Source organism: Schistocerca cancellata, chromosome 5, assembly GCF_023864275.1.
Source record: "Schistocerca cancellata isolate TAMUIC-IGC-003103 chromosome 5, iqSchCanc2.1, whole genome shotgun sequence".
Classification (NCBI taxonomy): Eukaryota; Metazoa; Arthropoda; class Insecta; order Orthoptera; family Acrididae; genus Schistocerca; species Schistocerca cancellata.
Window position 1 is genome coordinate 281,774,795 of NC_064630.1, and position 18,606 is coordinate 281,793,400.

The following is an 18,606-nucleotide window of genomic DNA, read 5'->3' on the forward strand; positions in this document are numbered from 1 at the left end:
AAGCCACCTCCTTTGTTGATGGACTACATTTTCTAAGGACTCTCCCAATGAATCTCAACCTGGTACCCGCCTTACCAACAATTAATTTTATATGATCATTCCACTTCAAATCGTTCCGCACGCATACTCCCAGATATTTTACAGAAGTAACTGCTACCAGTGTTTGTTCCGCTATCATATAATCATACAATAAAGGATCCTTCTTTCTATGTATTCGCAATACATTACATTTGTCTATGTTAAGGGTCAGTTGCCACTCCCTGCACCAAGTGCCTATCCGCTGCAGATCTTCCTGCATTTCGCTACAATTTTCTAATGCTGCAACTTCTCTGTATACTACAGCATCATCCGCGAAAAGCCGCATGGAACTTCCGACACTATCTACTAGGTCATTTATATATATTGTGAAAAGCAATGGTCCCATAACACTCCCCTGTGGCACACCAGAGGTTACTTTAACGTCTGTAGACGTCTCTCCGTTGATAACAACATGCTGCGTTCTGTTTGCTAAAAACTCTTCAATCCAGCCACACAGCTGGTCTGATATTCCGTAGGCTCTTACTTTGTTTATCAGGCGACAGTGCGGAACTGTATCGAACGCCTTCCGGAAGTCAAGAAAAATAGCATCTACCTGGGAGCCTGTATCTAATATTTTCTGGGTCTCATGAACAAATAAAGCGAGTTGGGTCTCACACGATCGCTGTTTCCGGAATCCATGTTGATTCCTACATAGTAGATTCTGAGTTTCCAAAAACGACATGATATTCGAGCAAAAAACATGTTCTAAAATTCTACAACAGATCGACGTCAGAGATATAGGTCTATAGTTTTGCGCATCTGCTCGACGACCCTTCTTGAAGACTGGGACTACCTGTGCTCTTTTCCAATCATTTGGAACCTTCCGTTCCTCTAGAGACTTGCGGTACACGGCTGTTAGAAGGGGGGCAAGTTCTTTCGCGTACTCTGTGTAGAATCGAATTGGTATCCCGTCAGGTCCAGTGGACTTTCCTCTGTTGAGTGATTCCAGTTGCTTTTCTATTCCTTGGACACTTATTTCGATGTCAGCCATTTTTTCGTTTGTGCGAGGATTTAGAGAAGGAACTGCAGTGCGGTCTTCCTCTGTGAAACAGCTTTGGAAAAAGGTGTTTAGTATTTCAGCTTTACGCTTGTCATCCTCTGTTTCAATGCCATCATCATCCCGGAGTGTCTGGATATGCTGTTTCGAGCCACTTACTGATTTAACGTAAGACCAGAACTTCCTAGGATTTTCTGTCAAGTCGGTACATAGAATTTTACTTTCGAATTCACCGAACGCTTCACGCATAGCCCTCCTTACGCTAACTTTGACATCGTTTAGCTTCTGTTTGTCTGAGAGGTTTTGGCTGCGTTTAAACTTGCAGTGAAGCTCTCTTTGCTTTCGCAGTAGTTTCCTAACTTTGTTGTTGTACCACGGTGGGTTTTTCCCGTCCCTCACAGTTTTACTCGGCACGTACCTGTCTAAAACGCATTTTACGATTGCCTTGAACTTTTTCCATAAACACTCAACATTGTCAGTGTCGGAACAGAAATTTTCGTTTTGATCTGTTAGGTAGTCTGAAATCTGCCTTCTATTACTCTTGCTAAACAGATAAACCTTCCGCCCTTTTTTTATATTCCTATTAACTTCCAAATTCAGGGATGCTGCAACGGCCTTATGATCACTGATTCCCTGTTCTGCACTTACAGAGTCGAAAAGTTCGGGTCTGTTTGTTACCAGTAGGTCCAAGATGTTATCTCCACGAGTCGGTTCTCTGTTTAATTGCTCAAGGTAATTTTCGGATAGTGCACTCAGTATAATGTCACTCGATGCTCTGTCCCTACCACCCGTCCTAAACATCTGAGTGTCCCAGTCTATATCTGGTAAATTGAAATCTCCACCTAAGACTATAACATGCTGAGAAAATTTATGTGAAATGTATTCCAAATTTTCTCTCAGTTGTTCTGCCACTAATGCTGCTGAGTCGGGGGGTCGGTAAAAGGAGCCAATTATTAACCTAGCTCGGTTGTTGAGTGTAACCTCCACCCATAATAATTCACAGGAACTATCCACTTCTACTTCACTACAGGATAAACTACTACTAACAGCGACGAACACTCCACCACCGGTTGCATGCAATCTATCCTTTCTAAACACCGTCTGTACCTTTGTAAAAATTTCGGCAGAATTTATCTCTGGCTTCAGCCAGCTTTCTGTACCTATAACGATTTCAGCTTCAGTGCTTTCTATCAGCGCTTGAAGTTCCGGTACTTTACCAACGCAGCTTCGACAGTTTACAACTACAATACCGATTGCTGCTTGGTCCCCGCATGTTCTGACTTTGCCCCGCACCCGTTGAGGCTGTTGCCCTTTCTGTACTTGCCCGAGGCCATCTAACCTAAAAAACCGCCCAGCCCACGCCACACAACCCCTGCTACCCGTGTAGCCGCTTGTTGCGTGTAGTGGACTCCTGACCTATCCAGCGGAACCCGAAACCCCACCACCCTATGGCGCAAGTCGAGGAATCTGCAGCCCACAAGGTCGCAGAACCGTCTCAGCCTCTGATTCAGACCCTCCACTCGGCTCTGTACCAAAGGTCCGCAGTCAGTCCTGTCGACGATGCTGCAGATGGTGAGCTCTGCTTTCATCCCGCTAGCGAGACTGGCAGTCTTCACCAAATCAGATAGCCGCCGGAAGCCAGAGAGTATTTCCTCCGATCCATAGCGACACACATCATTGGTGCCGACATGAGCGACCACCTGCAGATGGGTGCACCCTGTACCCTTCATGGCATCCGGAAGGACCCTTTCCACATCTGGAATGATTCCCCCCGGTATGCACACGGAGTGCACTTTGGTCTTCTTCCCCTCCCTTGCTGCCATATCCCTAAGGGGCCCCATTACGCGCCTGACGTTGGAGCTCCCAACTACCAGTAAGCCCACCCTCTGCGACCGCCCGGATCTTGCAGACTGAGGGGCAACCTCTGGAACAGGAGAGGCAGCCATGTCAGGCCGAAGATCAGTATCAGCCTGAGTATCAGCCAGAGACAGAGCCTGAAACCGGTTCGTCAGACAAACTGGAGAGGCCTTCCGTTCAGCCCTCCGGAATGTCTTTCGCCCCCTGCCACACCTTGAGACGACCTCGCACTCTACCACAGGTGAGGGATCAGCCTCAATGCGGGCAGTATCCCGGGCAACCACAGCCGTAGCCCGACCGGGGGATGCGTGGGACGAGCTGGCCGTCCCCGACAAACTCCCATCCAGACCCCCACAGTGATGCCCATTGGCAACAGCCTCAAGCTGTGTGACCGAAGCCAACACTGCCTGAAGCTGGGAGCGAAGGGATGCCAACTCAGCCTGCATCCGAACACAGCAGTTGCAGTCCCTATCCATGCTAAAAACTTGTGCAAAGAACGTCTGAACTAATCTACAGAGAGCGCAAAGAAATCGACACAAAATTTAAACGGTTATTAAAATACGAGATTGCCTAGTAAATGCAGTAACTTGTGCACTGCTGACACACTGCTCGGCGGCGGAAGGAGACTACGCGAATTTACACTATTCAGGTACTAAAACGCGATGCTACAACTCTCAAATACTATAATACGCCCGAAATTTATGAATTTAACAATGCAAGTACCAAAAACACGCAAAGAAATTAAGAATTAAACTATGTAACAAATGAGTGAGCTAGGAGTATACGACTTGCTGCTGCAGCTGCTTATCCAACGGCGGCAGGGAGCACACTGACTGTGACCAACCGACACTGGCCGTTCAAAACAAAAACAGAAGACTGACGACTACGCGAATTTACACTATTCAGGTACTAAAACGCGATGCTACAACTCTCAAATACTATAATACGCCCGAAATTTATGAATTTAACAATGCAAGTACCAAAAACACGCAAAGAAATTAAGAATTAAACTATGTAACAAATGAGTGAGCTAGGAGTATACGACTTGCTGCTGCAGCTGCTTATCCAACGGCGGCAGGGAGCACACTGACTGTGACCAACCGACACTGGCCGTTCAAAACAAAAACAGAAGACTGACGACTACGCGAATTTACACTATTCAGGTACTAAAACGCGATGCTACAACTCTCAAATACTATAATACGCCCGAAATTTATGAATTTAACAATGCAAGTACCAAAAACACGCAAAGAAATTAAGAATTAAACTATGTAACAAATGAGTGAGCTAGGAGTATACGACTTGCTGCTGCAGCTGCTTATCCAACGGCGGCAGGGAGCACACTCATTACTCGTGGCAGATTAATCTACCAAGTCCCGTACGAGTTGGGGCATAGCGTGTGCGTTCGCACAAGAAGGTCAATGGCCGAGAAGCCATATTTTAACTATATATGACATCAGGGGTGCCCTGATGCTGTATGGGACTACTCACCTCCAAATCTTCGAACACGGCACACAAGTCAAAGTTCTTTTGACACTCTACTCCTTTCCCATGTGTCTCGCTTCAGGATTGAATTTGGTCCCGACCTCATTTTTTATGGACGACAACGCGCGGGCGCATCCAGATGTACAGGTGGGGGAGCTCTTGCAGCGAGAGGATATTGGGCGTATGGACTGGCTTGCCCATTCCATAGACTTCAGTCCCATCGAGCATGTGTGGGGGAGACGTAATGCAGCACCCTCACACGCACCAATGAAGGCCCAGCTGTTGTCAATGGCGCTAGTGGAGGAATGAGTCACTCTGCCACACGAAACCATTACCAACCTTGTGGTTAGTGTCAGACTACAGTGCAGAGCATGCATTGCCTGATGGCACACCCTATTAAGAACCATGTCACACCGTTTACAAAGCCCACGAAACCATCATGAATCACGGTGAACTTGGTGTAATTAGTGTGTCAGAACATAAATATTTCGTATTTCTTTGTGTTACCTTGTATACTATACTGTTGCAGTTGTTTCTACACTGAAGAGCCAAAGAAACTGGTACACCTTACACCTGCATAATATCGTGTAGCGGCTCCCCGAGCATGTAGAAGTGGAGCAACACGACATGGCATGGACTCCTCTAATGTGTGAAGTAGTTCTGGGAGTAACTGAAACCATGCATCCTGCAGGTCTGTCCATAAATCCGTAACAGAACGAGGGGGTGAAGATCTGTTCTCAACAGCACGTTGCAATGCATCCCAGATATGCTCAATAATCTTCATGTCTGAGGGGTTTGGTGGTCAGCGAAGTGTTCCAACACAGACGAGTGTTCCTGGAGCCACTCTGTAGCAAATCTGGACGCGTGGAGTATCTCACTGTCCTGCTGGAATTGCCCAAGTCCCTCGGAATGCACAATGGACATGAATGGATGCAGATGATCAGACAGGATGCTTACGTAAGTCTCACCTGTCAGAGTCATACCTAGACGTATCAAGGGTCCCATATCCCTCCAACTGCTTACGTCCCACATCATTACAGAGCCTCTACCAGTTTTAAAAATACCCTGCTGACATGCAGAGTCTATGGATTCATGAAGTTGTTTCTACGTATATCCCCACACGTCCATCCGCTCGATACAATTTCAATCGAGACTCGTCCAGCCAGGCAACATGTTTCCAGTCATCAACAATCCAGTGTCGGTGTTGAAGGGCCCAGGCAAGGCGTAAGTACACAAATGAGCCAACGACTCCGAAAGCCCATATTGATGTTTCGTTGAATTGTTCGCTCGCTAACACTCGTTGATGGCCCAGCATTTATATCTGCTGCAATTTGCGGAAGAGTTGAATTTCTGTCACGTTGAACGATTCTCTTCAGTCGTCGTTGGTCCCGTTCTTTTTCCGGCCGCAGCGATGTCGGAGATTTGATGTTTACCATACTCCTGTTATTCACGGAAATTCGTGAAATGGTCGTACGGGAAAATCCCCACTTCATCGCTTCCTCGGAGGTGCTGTGTTCCATCGATCATGAGCCGACTATATAACCATGTTCAAACTCACTTACATCTTGATAACCTGCAATTGCAATAGCAGTAAGCGATCTAACAACTGCGCCAGATAGTTGTGCTATGTTGTCATTGCCGACTGAAGTACCGTTTTCTGTCTGTTTACATATCTCTGTATGAATATGCATACTTTTATCAGTTTCTTTTTTTTCCCTTCAGTGTATCTACTGTCCCAATTTTATCGAACAATGTTGATTGCCAGTGACACGTCATGCGAAAGTGGCTTTCGTTCTTAATTTTAGCATACCAGTTTCTTTAACTGGGCCAACGGCCTTGCCGCAGTGGTAACACCGGTTCCCGTCAGATCACCGAAGTTAAGCGCTGTCGGGCTGCGCTAGCACTTGGATGGGTGACCATCCGGTCAACCGAGCGCTGTTGGCAAGCGGAGTGCACTCAGCCCTTGTGAGGCAAACTGAGGAGCTACTTGATTGAGAAATAGCGGCTCTGGTCTCGGAAACTGACATACGGCCGAGAGAGCGGTGTGCTGACTACATGCCCCTCCATATCCGCATGCGGTGATGCCTATGGGCTGAGGGTGACACGGCGGCCGGTCGGTACCTTTGGGCCTTCATGGCCTGTGCGAGAGAAGTTTAATGTGGTTTAGTTTAATTTTTCTCTAACTCGAGAATGAGGATAAATTGAGACAAACAAAGCGTGCCATTTAGACTGCTGCTTGAGAGGGAAAAGCTCATGACATAGAAAACGATGTCAAACTTGGGGTTCCTACTGCGATTACAGGCAATACCACAGGCGTAACTACATAGCAAACGGTGTAGCGAAGTAATTTGTGCGTGGGGGGAGGGGGGGTTTGAGACAAAGGAAAAAGAATCTGTGCTCCTAATGTGCTACAGTTTTCTGGAGCCGCTCGGTCACTGGAGACACCTAACTACAAAATACAGAGCAGAGGTTGTTGGTTCGGAAAGGTATAGTAAATACAGCATTTCTCCCTATGAGTTAAGGTAATGCTGGAACGAATTAAAGAAGAGCTGAAAATGCGACTACCGTGCAGATGTGGCAGTGCTGTGTAAAGCGAGAGAAAACTCCTACGTTTTGTTACACATTTTCAGAGCATACTCGCTCGGCGGATACTAATTACTGAGACTGCATCTTATTGACGTCTCAGGGCACCCCGGTGGTCCTCAGATATCGTTATTAAATGCGAGAAACGAACCGTGTCCTATTAGAGCCCTCCAGAAGAATGGACAAACAATGTTATTTGTTCGCAGACATAATTAAATTTTCATCTGTCCTCATTGTCGGCCACAATAAACTTGCAAATGGGCTCCTCGCAAGTCGCGGCGTCACCGCAGGCACAGCCGCAGGACCGTGGTATCGATTCGCCGGTTTATATTTATTAGCTGGGAATGGAGGAGTCAGATTTATTTTGTGGGTCAGGAGCGCTCAATTTATACAACAGGTAGCCGTGGAAATAGGGCGCAGCGCCGTGGGGGGCCTCCGCCTCCCATTACGGACCTAATTAGGACCATAAATCCCATAAATAAGGCGGGACCTCCAGCGCCAGGCGCCGCGCCGCTTTCAGGAATCGTATTTTATGCCTCGAGGGGCGCGCCGCGGCGCGCTTCCTCAGGCAGGATCATGGGACTTCCGCGCGCCCCATGCCACCGCCGCAGCAGCTCGCGTACCGTTATCCAGTCCTCCCTGCAGCTGCCGGAGTAACTCGTCCCTTGTCACTGCTGATAATCTATGAAGACGCCAAAAGAGAGAAACAAAAAGTCGTCCACGCTGTACTGTGATTTGCAAACTGCTGCTGTTTATGAAGTAAATTAAATGGTTCAAATGGGCACTATGGGCACTATGGGACTTAACATCTGTGGTCATAAGTCCCCTAGAACTTAGAACTACATAAACCAAACTAAGCTAAGGACAGCACACACATCCATGTCCGAGGCAGGATTCGAACCTGTGACCGTAGCGGTCACGCGGTTCCAGACTGAAGCGCCTATAACCGCACGGCCACACCGGCCGGCGAAGTAAATTAAAACATTTATCTATATTCCGTCGTCTTTATTAAATTTAGATCAAATCGGATTTCGTAGACGAAAATCGGCAATAGAGACAGTTTTTTTTGATGAAAGAGACTGTTGAAAAAAATTCAGAATTTAATCGAGGGACACATTTAGTTAAAACTTTGAGTAGTCTTGATTTCAATAAAACGTTCGTTGTTCCAAATAGTGTATGTCCTAAAGGTCTTTACCTATTGCTTGGAAAAGTGGACACAACGTTGCGTTCGGATACGTATGCGAACATGCTAATATTTCTAAAAACGTATGCCCTTTATATGCAATATATGTATTTATATACACCATATATCGCTTCAGTAGCTAAATAAAAACACAAACGTATTCGAACGCAACGTTTTGCAAAAATTTCAGAGCATTCGATGAAGAACTTTAAGCGATTTTCGATTTTGTACGAACGTACATTTACGTCTCCAGAAACAAAAATGTTCAAAATCTGCTAAGTTCTTTGAAATTTCGACAACGTTGTGTTTGAATACGCGCGTGTTTTTCTATATCTAATTTTAATATATTTTATATATACATAAAGAGGTAACGTAGAAAAGGGAAACGTTATTACCAAAAAACCCCAAAAATTCTTGACACATTTATTTTAAATTTTACACGATTTCCTAATGAACAGTCGGATAGCCAGATGCCATATATATACACTACTGGCCATTAAAATTGCTACACCAAGAGGATGACGTGCTACAGACGCGAAATTTAACCGACAGGAAGAAGATGCTGTGATATGCAAATGATTAGCTATTCAGAGCATTCACACAAGGTTGGCGCCGGTAACTCACCTACAACGTGCTGACACGAGGAAAGTTACCAACCGAATTCTCATACACAAACAGCAGTTGACCGGCGTTGCCTGGTGAAACGTTGTTGTGATGACTCGTGTAAGGAGCAGAAATGCGTACCATCACGCTTCCGACTATAATAAAGGTCGGATTGTAGCCTATCACGATTGCGGTTTATCGTATCGTGACATTGCTGCTCGCGTTGGTCGAGATCCAATGACTGTTAGCAGAATATGGAATCGGTGGGCTCAGGAGGGTAATACGGAACGCCGTGCTGGATCCCAACGGCCTAGTATCACTAGCAGTCGAGATGACAGGCATGTTATCCACATGGAGCACATCGTGCAGCCACGTGTCGATCCTTGAGTCAACAGATGGGGACGTTTGCAAAACAACAACCATCTGCACTAACATTTCGACGAAGTTTGCAGCAGCAGGGACTATCAGCTCGGAGACAACGGCTGCGGTTACACTTGACGCCGCATCACAGACAGGAGCACCTGCGATGGTGTACTCAACGACGAACCGGGGTGCACGAATGGCAAAACGTCATATTTTCCGATGACTCCAGGTTCTGTTTACAGCATCATAACTTTCGCATCCGTGTTTGGAGACATCGCGGTGAACGCACATTGGAAGCGTGTATTCGTCATCGCCATACTGGCGTATCATCCGGCGTGATAGTATGGGGTGCCATTGGTTACACGTCTCGGTGACCTCTTGTTCGCATTGACGGCACTTCGAACGGTGGACGTTACATTTCAGATGTGTTACGACCAGTGGCTCTACCTTTCATTCGATCCCCGCGAAACCCTACATTTCAGCAGGATAATGCAGGTCCTGTACAGGCCTTTCTGGATACAGAAAATGTTCGACTGCTGCCCTGGCCAGCACATTCCCCAGATCTCTCATCAATTGAAAACGTCTGGTCAATGGTGGCCGAGCAACTGGCTCGTCACAATATGCCAGTCACTACTCTTGATGAACTGTGGTATCGTGTTGAAGCTGCATGGGCAGCTGTACCTGTACGTGAGCTAAGCACCCGAATTGCGTGAAAATGTAATCACGTGCCAGTTCTAGTATAATATATTTGTCCAATGAATACCCCTTTATCATCTGCATTCCTTCTTGGTGTAGCAGTTTTAATGGCCAGTAGTGTACATAATCTGCAGTAACAATAAAAAAGGGGTAAAGGTCATAGAGAGGAGAAAGAGGAGGTAGACAGAGGGGCGGGAGGAAATGGAGATAGAAAGCGGAAAGCAGAAGATGAATAAAGAGAGGGTGCAGGAGAGACTGTAGAGTGAGGGGGAATGGAAGATGACGTAAAAGCGGGGGAGCAGGTGATGGACAGAGTCAGGAGGAGAAAGAAAGGCAGGAGGAAATGGAGATAGGTAGGGGAGGGAAAGATGGACTGAGAGAGGGGAAAAATTCGGAAATTAGGAAATTTGTTGCAAGGTCTTACGGGAGCAAACTGCTGAGGTCATCGCTCCCTATGCTTACCCGCTACTTAAACTAACTTACGCTAAGTACAACACACACACTTATGCCCGAGGTAGGACTCGAACCTCCGGCGGCAGAAGCCGCGCGGACTGTAACAAGCCGCCTCAGACCGCGAGGCTACCCCACGCGGCGTTAGAGGGGGAGGAGGTGATGAACAGAGGGGGAAGGAGGGGGAGATGGACCACTAATGGGTAGTCATAGATGGACAGAGACAGGGGAGAAAGAGGGATTAGGACGTATATCCAATTCCGATACATATTTGAAACTAATACTTTCTCTTTTCTTTCATTTCCATTTGACAAGACTAAACCACGACAACGCGTGGCCGGAAACAGCTAGTAAAACATAAAATTATAAATTGTTTCCGGTTGACTGATAACCATCTCCACATCATGCTTACTAAAGAATAAGTAGCTATGAAACAAAGTTGGGAACAACACCATCACTACCGAGTGTAGGTCTGATAATGCTTACTTATGAATCAGTACCAAAGTACGATGTTTTCCATATCTTAGTTGCAAAGTGTAACTCGTTAATAGTAACGAGTTGGTCAAAGCACGGGTGTTAACTTGTCGAACCTTCAGAAGCCTACTCTCTGCGCAGGATTGGTTGCGCCCACGCTGCCCAACACCCTCCTCAGGTACCGATTCCTTAGTAAGCGTGATCCCAGCTGCACTAAGCAGCGATTGTGCTGTGGCCAACACTGCACACCGGCACTGGTTCTTCGCTTACCATGATCTGAAGATGGTTGTTAGTAAACCTAAACCGGTAATCAGCAAGTTGCTTTATTTTGCGATCAAGGCTGTTACGGTTTTTTAAAAAAAACTGTAGAGATCACAGTATTTCTTTCACCCGACGATGTCAGATCATACAGGCCAACCTAGAACCGTGACGTCGCCCCACAGGCGTTGGCTGGGATAGATACCGGGGATAACACAAGACAACGTCCGAAGGCCAATGCTTTGAATACGTGGAAGTTGTGGGGAGTACTGGCACACACCGTTTCTCGAATAAAAGCCTTTTTTATCTTTAAAATTTTACAACTTTATTGACTTGAGTTTAGAATAGTAAGAGAACATTCGTTATCATGAACAGCAAGATCCTCAATATAGTTTATTAATGAAAGTTCCTGAAGTATTATTTTAACAGATCAAGAACAGCTCTCAGAATCAATTTACAACGCCTAAAAGACAAAATCCCTTTTTAAGCAAAGAAAAAAATACAAATTGCGTAATGAAAGGTTAAATAAAAGACTAACGCCACATGGCAATACCAAAATTTTTCTAGATATCGCCTGTGATCTCTAAAGGCAATCAAATATTAATCACAAAATTTTAATTGAAACAACAACTTAAATGCAATAAAATCTGATTACTATCAACGTACACTCATACCCCGTAGCCTCTACGATGCGCACCGTATCACAAAATATTTTACTTCCTTTTAAATACTTTATACCATAAAGCGCCCTACATGTGGTGCACACTACACCCAACGAATTATGACAAATAATTAAGCATATGTTGTAATTAACCAGGTATATGAATCTTTTCCTTTCAGAATAAATAAAAAACAACTCTGAATCTCAGTGGTTTCATCCATTAAAAAAATACGATACGAATCTTTTGATATCGTTGTGGTCATGCGCTGTTGTGGACCGTGCTCTCCTTCAGGGTCACATGCGGCAAGGGGAAAGATTTTCCCCGATGTAAAAAACGTTAACAGGGCGCTACCAACCTACACAAATTGCACGCTGGGATTATACGTCGATATGGAAGCGGCTCGCAAATCTTAAAACGGGCGAGGGAGTAGATGCGGTACTAGTGAACACTTCGACTATACCGCACCGCACCAAACAGCAGTACGGTGAGGTAGACAAGAGACAAACAAATAACTGTTAGAACGCAACCCCAGCGAAGGTAGTAAGAGAATATTTGGGGCTTTAAACTCTTGGGAGGACCACACCAAACCATACAACGATGTCCCAATCTAAATTATGGAAATACTGTCAGTGATTTCGCCATGACAAGCAGAACCGTAAAATACCATAAGAAGTGAACTGCAATGAACACGATTCTTAAGCGTCCGACTAAAAAGCTCCACAGTCAGTCTTTCCCTTACTACAAACACTTAAAAGTACCTCCAAATTTCAATCGTGGACACTACCAGATTGTCAAATTACTCGTTATAACTGTAGATAACATAGTTTAACACTGTGGGGGACGACTTAGGTTTCTTAATAAGACAAGAAATGATTCGATTCCTCACCTGGATCCACCTTCGATCCAAAAAAGTCATATACCTTAAAGCAGCTAAATAAATGACAATACCGATATCAACGCTCTCCTCCCAAGCAGCGCTCTAACTGGAAACAGCAATACCGAAGCAAAGCTTACACCACTCACAAGTCTGATATACGCGCCACCAACGTGCACCTTTTTAGAATTCTTGTGTTCACGTCATGCGTCAAACTTGCCGTAACTCTTCGTCGGAATCCAAAGGCAGAACCAAGAACTCACTTGTCAGTCCTTGAATGACCACACGATGACCGCCATCGGGACAGCGCCGTCACTCCACGCTAGGATCTTTGAGCCCACGGCGTTTCATCCCCAACCGACTGCTTCCGCTGGGCTCACCGACCAAGCGGCCTTGCTCTCCGACACCGACGTAGCTGCTCACGCACAGTCCAGAGCTAAGTCCCAGCAACCCCATTCTTCCTCGCTCTGTCGCCTCGCGCTAAGCCAACTCGCCAAAGATGTGCGGCGACCAGAGACTCAAATACGATCTGGATACTGACATCGCGGCGAGTACTGAGAAGGCGGGTGGTTTCAAAAAACAAAAAATTTAAATAGCGAGCGCTACCGGCTCAAACTGGTTGATCTGAAACAAAGTCTTTGATAAAGTTTTGATCTGAAAGAAAAGTGCTTGAGGCAGTCAGTGTAGCATAATTAACGGAAGAGATTACCCTCTCCATTTAATAAACACCTTAAAAAGCTTATATGAAAACACAACAATTACGTTAAGTATAAATGCAGAAATGGCAGAAGGGTGGAAGTGGCTGGGGTGCGGATCAGACAACGCTGTAGCGTGTCACCCACACGTTTTTGACGGTTTACTGCGAGACTGGAAAGCAAAATATCATAGAGGTCTCCTATGTTATTTGAATTGTGTTTTATATTCAGACGAAGTCACAACTTCAGCAAGGGAAGAGAGTGACCTGCAAAATGGAATTTGTCATCAGAAGAAGAGCAGAGACAGGGGGGGATGGACAGAGAGGGGGCAGAAGGAAGAGGGGAAGTAGGAGGGGGACACCGAAAGAGAGGAAGGGGGAGAAGGAGATAGATAGAGAGAGGAGGAAGAAGATGAACTAATAAAAGTTTAGAATAAATAAGTACCAGGGCAGCTCCGGTTTCTCTGCTAGTACATCCATTAAAAAATCTACAAATAAGTGAGGAACTGACAACAAATCGACTATTTACGTTCGTTTGTATAATGTATGAGAGCGGCTTCGAACGATCAGACTCCCAGAAAAAAGATTATCCACACAATTACGAAGATTCCAAGAATTGACAAGTGCGAGAATTACTGCACAATCAGTTTTAAAACTCTTGCATCCAACGTGCCGACAAGAATAATATAGAGAAGAATGGAAAAGAAACTTGAGTATCGGTTATATGACGATCAGTTTGGCATTAAGAAAGGTAAAGGCACCAGACAGACAATTCTGAAGTTGCGGTTGATAATGGTGGATAATGGAAGGGTTTCGTAGCATTTGCCGACCTGGAAAAAGTTCGAGTGCAAAATGATGCAAGACGTTCGAACATATCAGAAAATAACAGTAAGCTATAGGGAAACATTAGTAATATACAATACGTACAAGAGTAAAGAAGGAACGATGAGAGTGTAACATCAAGAACGATTTTCTCCGGGTTAAGTATATTAAGACAGCGATGTAATCATTCACCCCTATTGTTCACATCATACATCGAAGAAGCAATGACGAAAATGTTAGTAAGGTTAAAATACAAAGCGAAAGCATATCAGTGGTAAGATTGGCTGACGGCATTGCTATCCCAGTGAAAAAGATGAAAAATTGCAGGAGTGTAGAATATGGATTCAGAGTAAATTGAAGAAAGACGAAAATTTTGAGAAGTTGCTGAAATGAGAACACCGAGAAACTTACCATCACAACTGGTGATCACGAAACAGACGAGGTTAAGGAATTCTGCTACCTAGGCAACATAATAACTCATGACGAACGGAGGAAGGAGGAAATAAAAAGCCGACTACCACTGTCATAAATGGCATTACTGGCCAAGAGAAATCTACTAGTATCAAGCATAGGTCTTAATTTGAGAAAGAAATTTCTGACAATGTAAGTTTGAAGCACAGCACATTGTTCTAGTGAATATGGACTGTGGGAAAATCGGAACAAAAGAAAACCGAAGCATCTGAGATGTGGTGATACAGGTGAGTGTTGAAAATTAGGTGGACTGGTAAGATGAGGAGGAAGTTCTCTGCAGAATAGAAGCGCAAGGAAATATATAGAAATCAATGACAAGAAAAAAGCACGCGGTGGTATGACATATGTCAAGATATCAGGGAATAACGTCCATTTTACTACAGGAAAATGTACGGGGTAAAAATGTAGGGGAAGACATCGGAATATATTCCAGCAGATAATTGAGGACTTAGTTTGCAGGTGCTACGCTGAGATGGAAAGGTTTGCACAGGTGACAAATTCGTGGCACACTGCTTCAAACGACTAAGAAAAATAAAGAAAAAAGCTTTCCCTGTCATCTCCATTTCACTCAGATTACTATTTACGCCTCACGGTGCGTCCGGTTCCATATTTTTTTTTTTTTTGTTTCATGTGTCTCCTGATAAAAAAGGTGGAAATAAAACATTAATAAAAACTTCCTCAACCATTTTCGAAACTGATGATTATCAATTATAAGCAGGCTAAATGAAATTCTGCAACTACCGAAGAGTTGGTAGTGGTTACATGCCAGGTTCCATTCGAAAAAATACCATTTCAACCAGAAAAGACAATTTATTTACAAAAAATAAAGGCACAGAAAGAACTAAGCGATTGTAACTACCGATAAACGCTTCTTAGCAACAAATGTTCAAATGTGTGTGAAATCTTATGGGACTTAACTGCTAAGGTCATCAGTCCTTAAGCTTACACACTACTTAACCAAAATTATCCTAAGGACAAGCACACACACCCATGCCCGAGGGAGGACTGCAGTGCCTTAGACCACTCGGCTAATCTTAGCAACAGTGGAGGTTAATTACGCCTAATACACACAATATAAAAACCCCACGTGATAGTGGATAACTCGAAATAGGTTCTCGTACAATCTGCACATCAAGGAAGTCCATATGGCTCACCCATTCACTATGCCTACGATTTCTGTAGATATTAAACAGCATACATAATAAAAAGGCTGGGTTCCACGAGACTCGAAGATCGTGTTTTCTTGGTAGTGCAGATATTCGTTCTACGTACTGTAAAATTCCGACAGTTGTTTCTACAGAGTCCACGTACAAGTAGCTCCTGTGATAGATCGTAAACAACTGAGGCCGAGCTGATGTGGGACAACATTAAGTCGAGGTGTCTGACCCAGACATTACGCTAAGTGGGTTGTTGCCTAGAGATTAGATTAGATTAGATTAATTATTCATTCCATAGACCCATAGAAGAGGGAATCCTCCTGGGTGTGAAACACCTTTCTTCTTTTATTTGTGTAAGGTTCCCAGAATGGCTGTGTAAGGTTGCCACGGCCGCTTCATAGGACTCACAAATAGCTAATATAATGTCAGGATACTTGAATAATATGAAATTCCAATCGGTTAGTCTCTCCATTGTCAAAGTTCGTTTGTGGAGAGGTGCAGACTCTGCGTGAAAGCCTTTAGCTTACCCCAGGTACAGTGCCTGATCAAAAGTATCTGAAAACATCTATGAAATGAGGAGCTAACAACTACGATCGGACCCACCAGCGTAAGAGGAGGCGGGGTGTATTTTGTTGTCAACAGAGCGGCAGTAACAGTAAAATTCAGTGACTTCAAACATGGGCAAGTAATTGGACGTCACTAGGAACACATACCCATTAGAGACCTTCTGCATGTACTCAAATCGACTGGTGGTGATGTGACTGTGAAGCGGAAAAGCGAAGGAACAAACACAGCTAAATCAAGACCAGACGGATTAAATGTAATGGAGGATACGAATGATCGCCATTGCAGAGAGCAGTTATAAAAAATCCAGGGAAGGAAACACTCATGAGTTACAAGGGATATCAGCATTCCTGCTAGTACATTGTCTGTGCGTAAGGCGTTAAAATAGTTAAAATACCACGCATTGCTGTAGTCAGTGATAAGCATCTCTTGAGGCAGTATAAAGAGCGATACCGCTGAACCATTGATGACTGGAAACGAGTGATTTGGCGTGACGAATTACGCTAGACCATGTGGCAATCTGATGTAAGGTTTTCGCGTAACGTTACGGGCCATCATGTATAGTACTAACAGAGAAGTGCGGAATAGGTGGTGTTACGGTATGTGGGTGTCTTTAGCGTTTATAATCTGCTCTCTGTATTATACTCAATACAATTCCTAAATGCACAAGGATATGAACACATTTCACAAGATTGTGTACTGTACAGGAACAATTCGGAGACGATGATTGTTTGCATCAGTGTGACAATGCATACACGTCGTAAAACAGCATATGTGAGAGCTTGGTTTGTTTACAGCACATAGTTTAAGAGGTACGACGTTATACACCCTGCGCTGTGTCAAAATGAAACTGCAGGGCGAAATACACTTGAGATACAGGTTAAATGTGTGTGCTAATACCTGTGATATACGTTAAGTATAAGTGCACATGTGTATAAGTGGGCAAAGCTGCGGGTTAAAAGCTTATCAAAGTCCCTGGGACTATTTCAACCGAATTTCTATACATGTTAGTTAAACTCTGGAGAGAAATATATTGGCGTAAGAACGACCAGTCTCCTATTGGGATGAGCGTGTCAACGTGGATGGAAAAGTGGGACGAGGCGATGAAGTGACAGTGAGGGTGAAGGAGGGGATGGACACAGATAAGGAGGAGGAGGACAGAGGGAGGGGTGGGGGAAATGGACAGAGAGAGGGGAGGGGAGAAGATGGAGACAGAAAGGAAGAAAATGGACAGAGACAGGGAGAGAAAGAGATAGGCAGAAAGAGTGGGAGGAGGAGATAAACAAACGCAGGTGAAACTTGCTGGAAGATTAAAACTGTGTGCCGGACGGAGACTCGAACTCGGGACCCTTGCCTTTCGCGGGCAAGTGATCTACCAACTGAGCTACCCAAGAACGACTCACGCCCCGTCCTCACAGCTTTACTTCTGCCAGTACCTCGTCTCCTACCTTCCAAACTTTACATTCATTAAAACTTTCTAGTCCAGGTACACTTGGAACTCCGCTACCACCTCTTACTATAGCAACTATCAACCATCCATTGCCATGAGAGAAGGTATCGTTTATGTCCAAACTAAAATTAAGACTACATCCAAGAAATACACATGGTCCATCAACGAGCGCGTTTGCTGCAACACTCTTCACTCGATGCGATTTTTCTTGTCGCCTGTTGTTGTCGTTAGTTCGAAGTTTTCTATATTTTTGTAAACTGTTGTGCGACGACGACGTCGGTATCTTCTGCAGGAGAGCTTCTGTAAAGTTTGGAAGGTAGGAGACGAGGTACTGGCAGAAGTAAAGCTGTGAGGACGGGGCGTGAGTCGTGCTTGGGTAGCTCAGTTGGTAGAGCACTTGCCCGCGGAAGGCAAAGGTCCCGAGTTCGAGTCTCGGTCCGGCACACAGTTTTAATCTGCCAGGAAGTTTCATACCAGCGCACACTCCGCTGCAGAGTGAAAATCTCATCCTGGAAACGCAGGTGAGTAGGAAATGCACAGAGAAGGGAAGAGAATTAGATGGAGAGAGGGTGGAGAGGAGATATGGTCAGAGGGTGAGGCCAGAGGTAATGGACAGAGGGAAGGAGGAAGAGAAGTTAGGCAAAGAGAAGGGGAGGAAGAAATGGAATTATAGGTAGGAGGAGGACACAGACAGAGGGGGAAGGAATTGCTGGACAGGGGAGGAAGGAGCAGACTGACATAGAGGGGGGAAGAAGGAGATGGACAAAGTGGGGTGAGGGAGGTGATGAGCAGAGAGAGGGAGAAGCAGAAGATGGACTAAAGGAAGAGGGCAATAAATACATACCAGGAAATCTCGTGTACTCACTGGTAAAAATATAAACTCAA

General features: G+C 44.9%; 1 protein-coding gene, 1 non-coding gene and 1 pseudogene across 2 annotated transcripts in view; all 3 read left to right on the plus strand.

Annotated features, from left to right (window-relative positions):
• The window catches only part of LOC126188497 (nephrin-like), a 758,389-nt gene that overhangs the window by 591,237 nt on the left and 148,546 nt on the right, over positions 1 to 18,606 (plus strand). The window lies entirely within an intron of this gene.
• Positions 6,244 to 6,361, plus strand: LOC126189783 (5S ribosomal RNA; annotated as a pseudogene).
• On the plus strand, positions 18,091 to 18,165 carry Trnap-cgg (transfer RNA proline (anticodon CGG)). Its single transcript has one exon. It is a non-coding gene; the product is annotated as a tRNA-Pro (tRNA).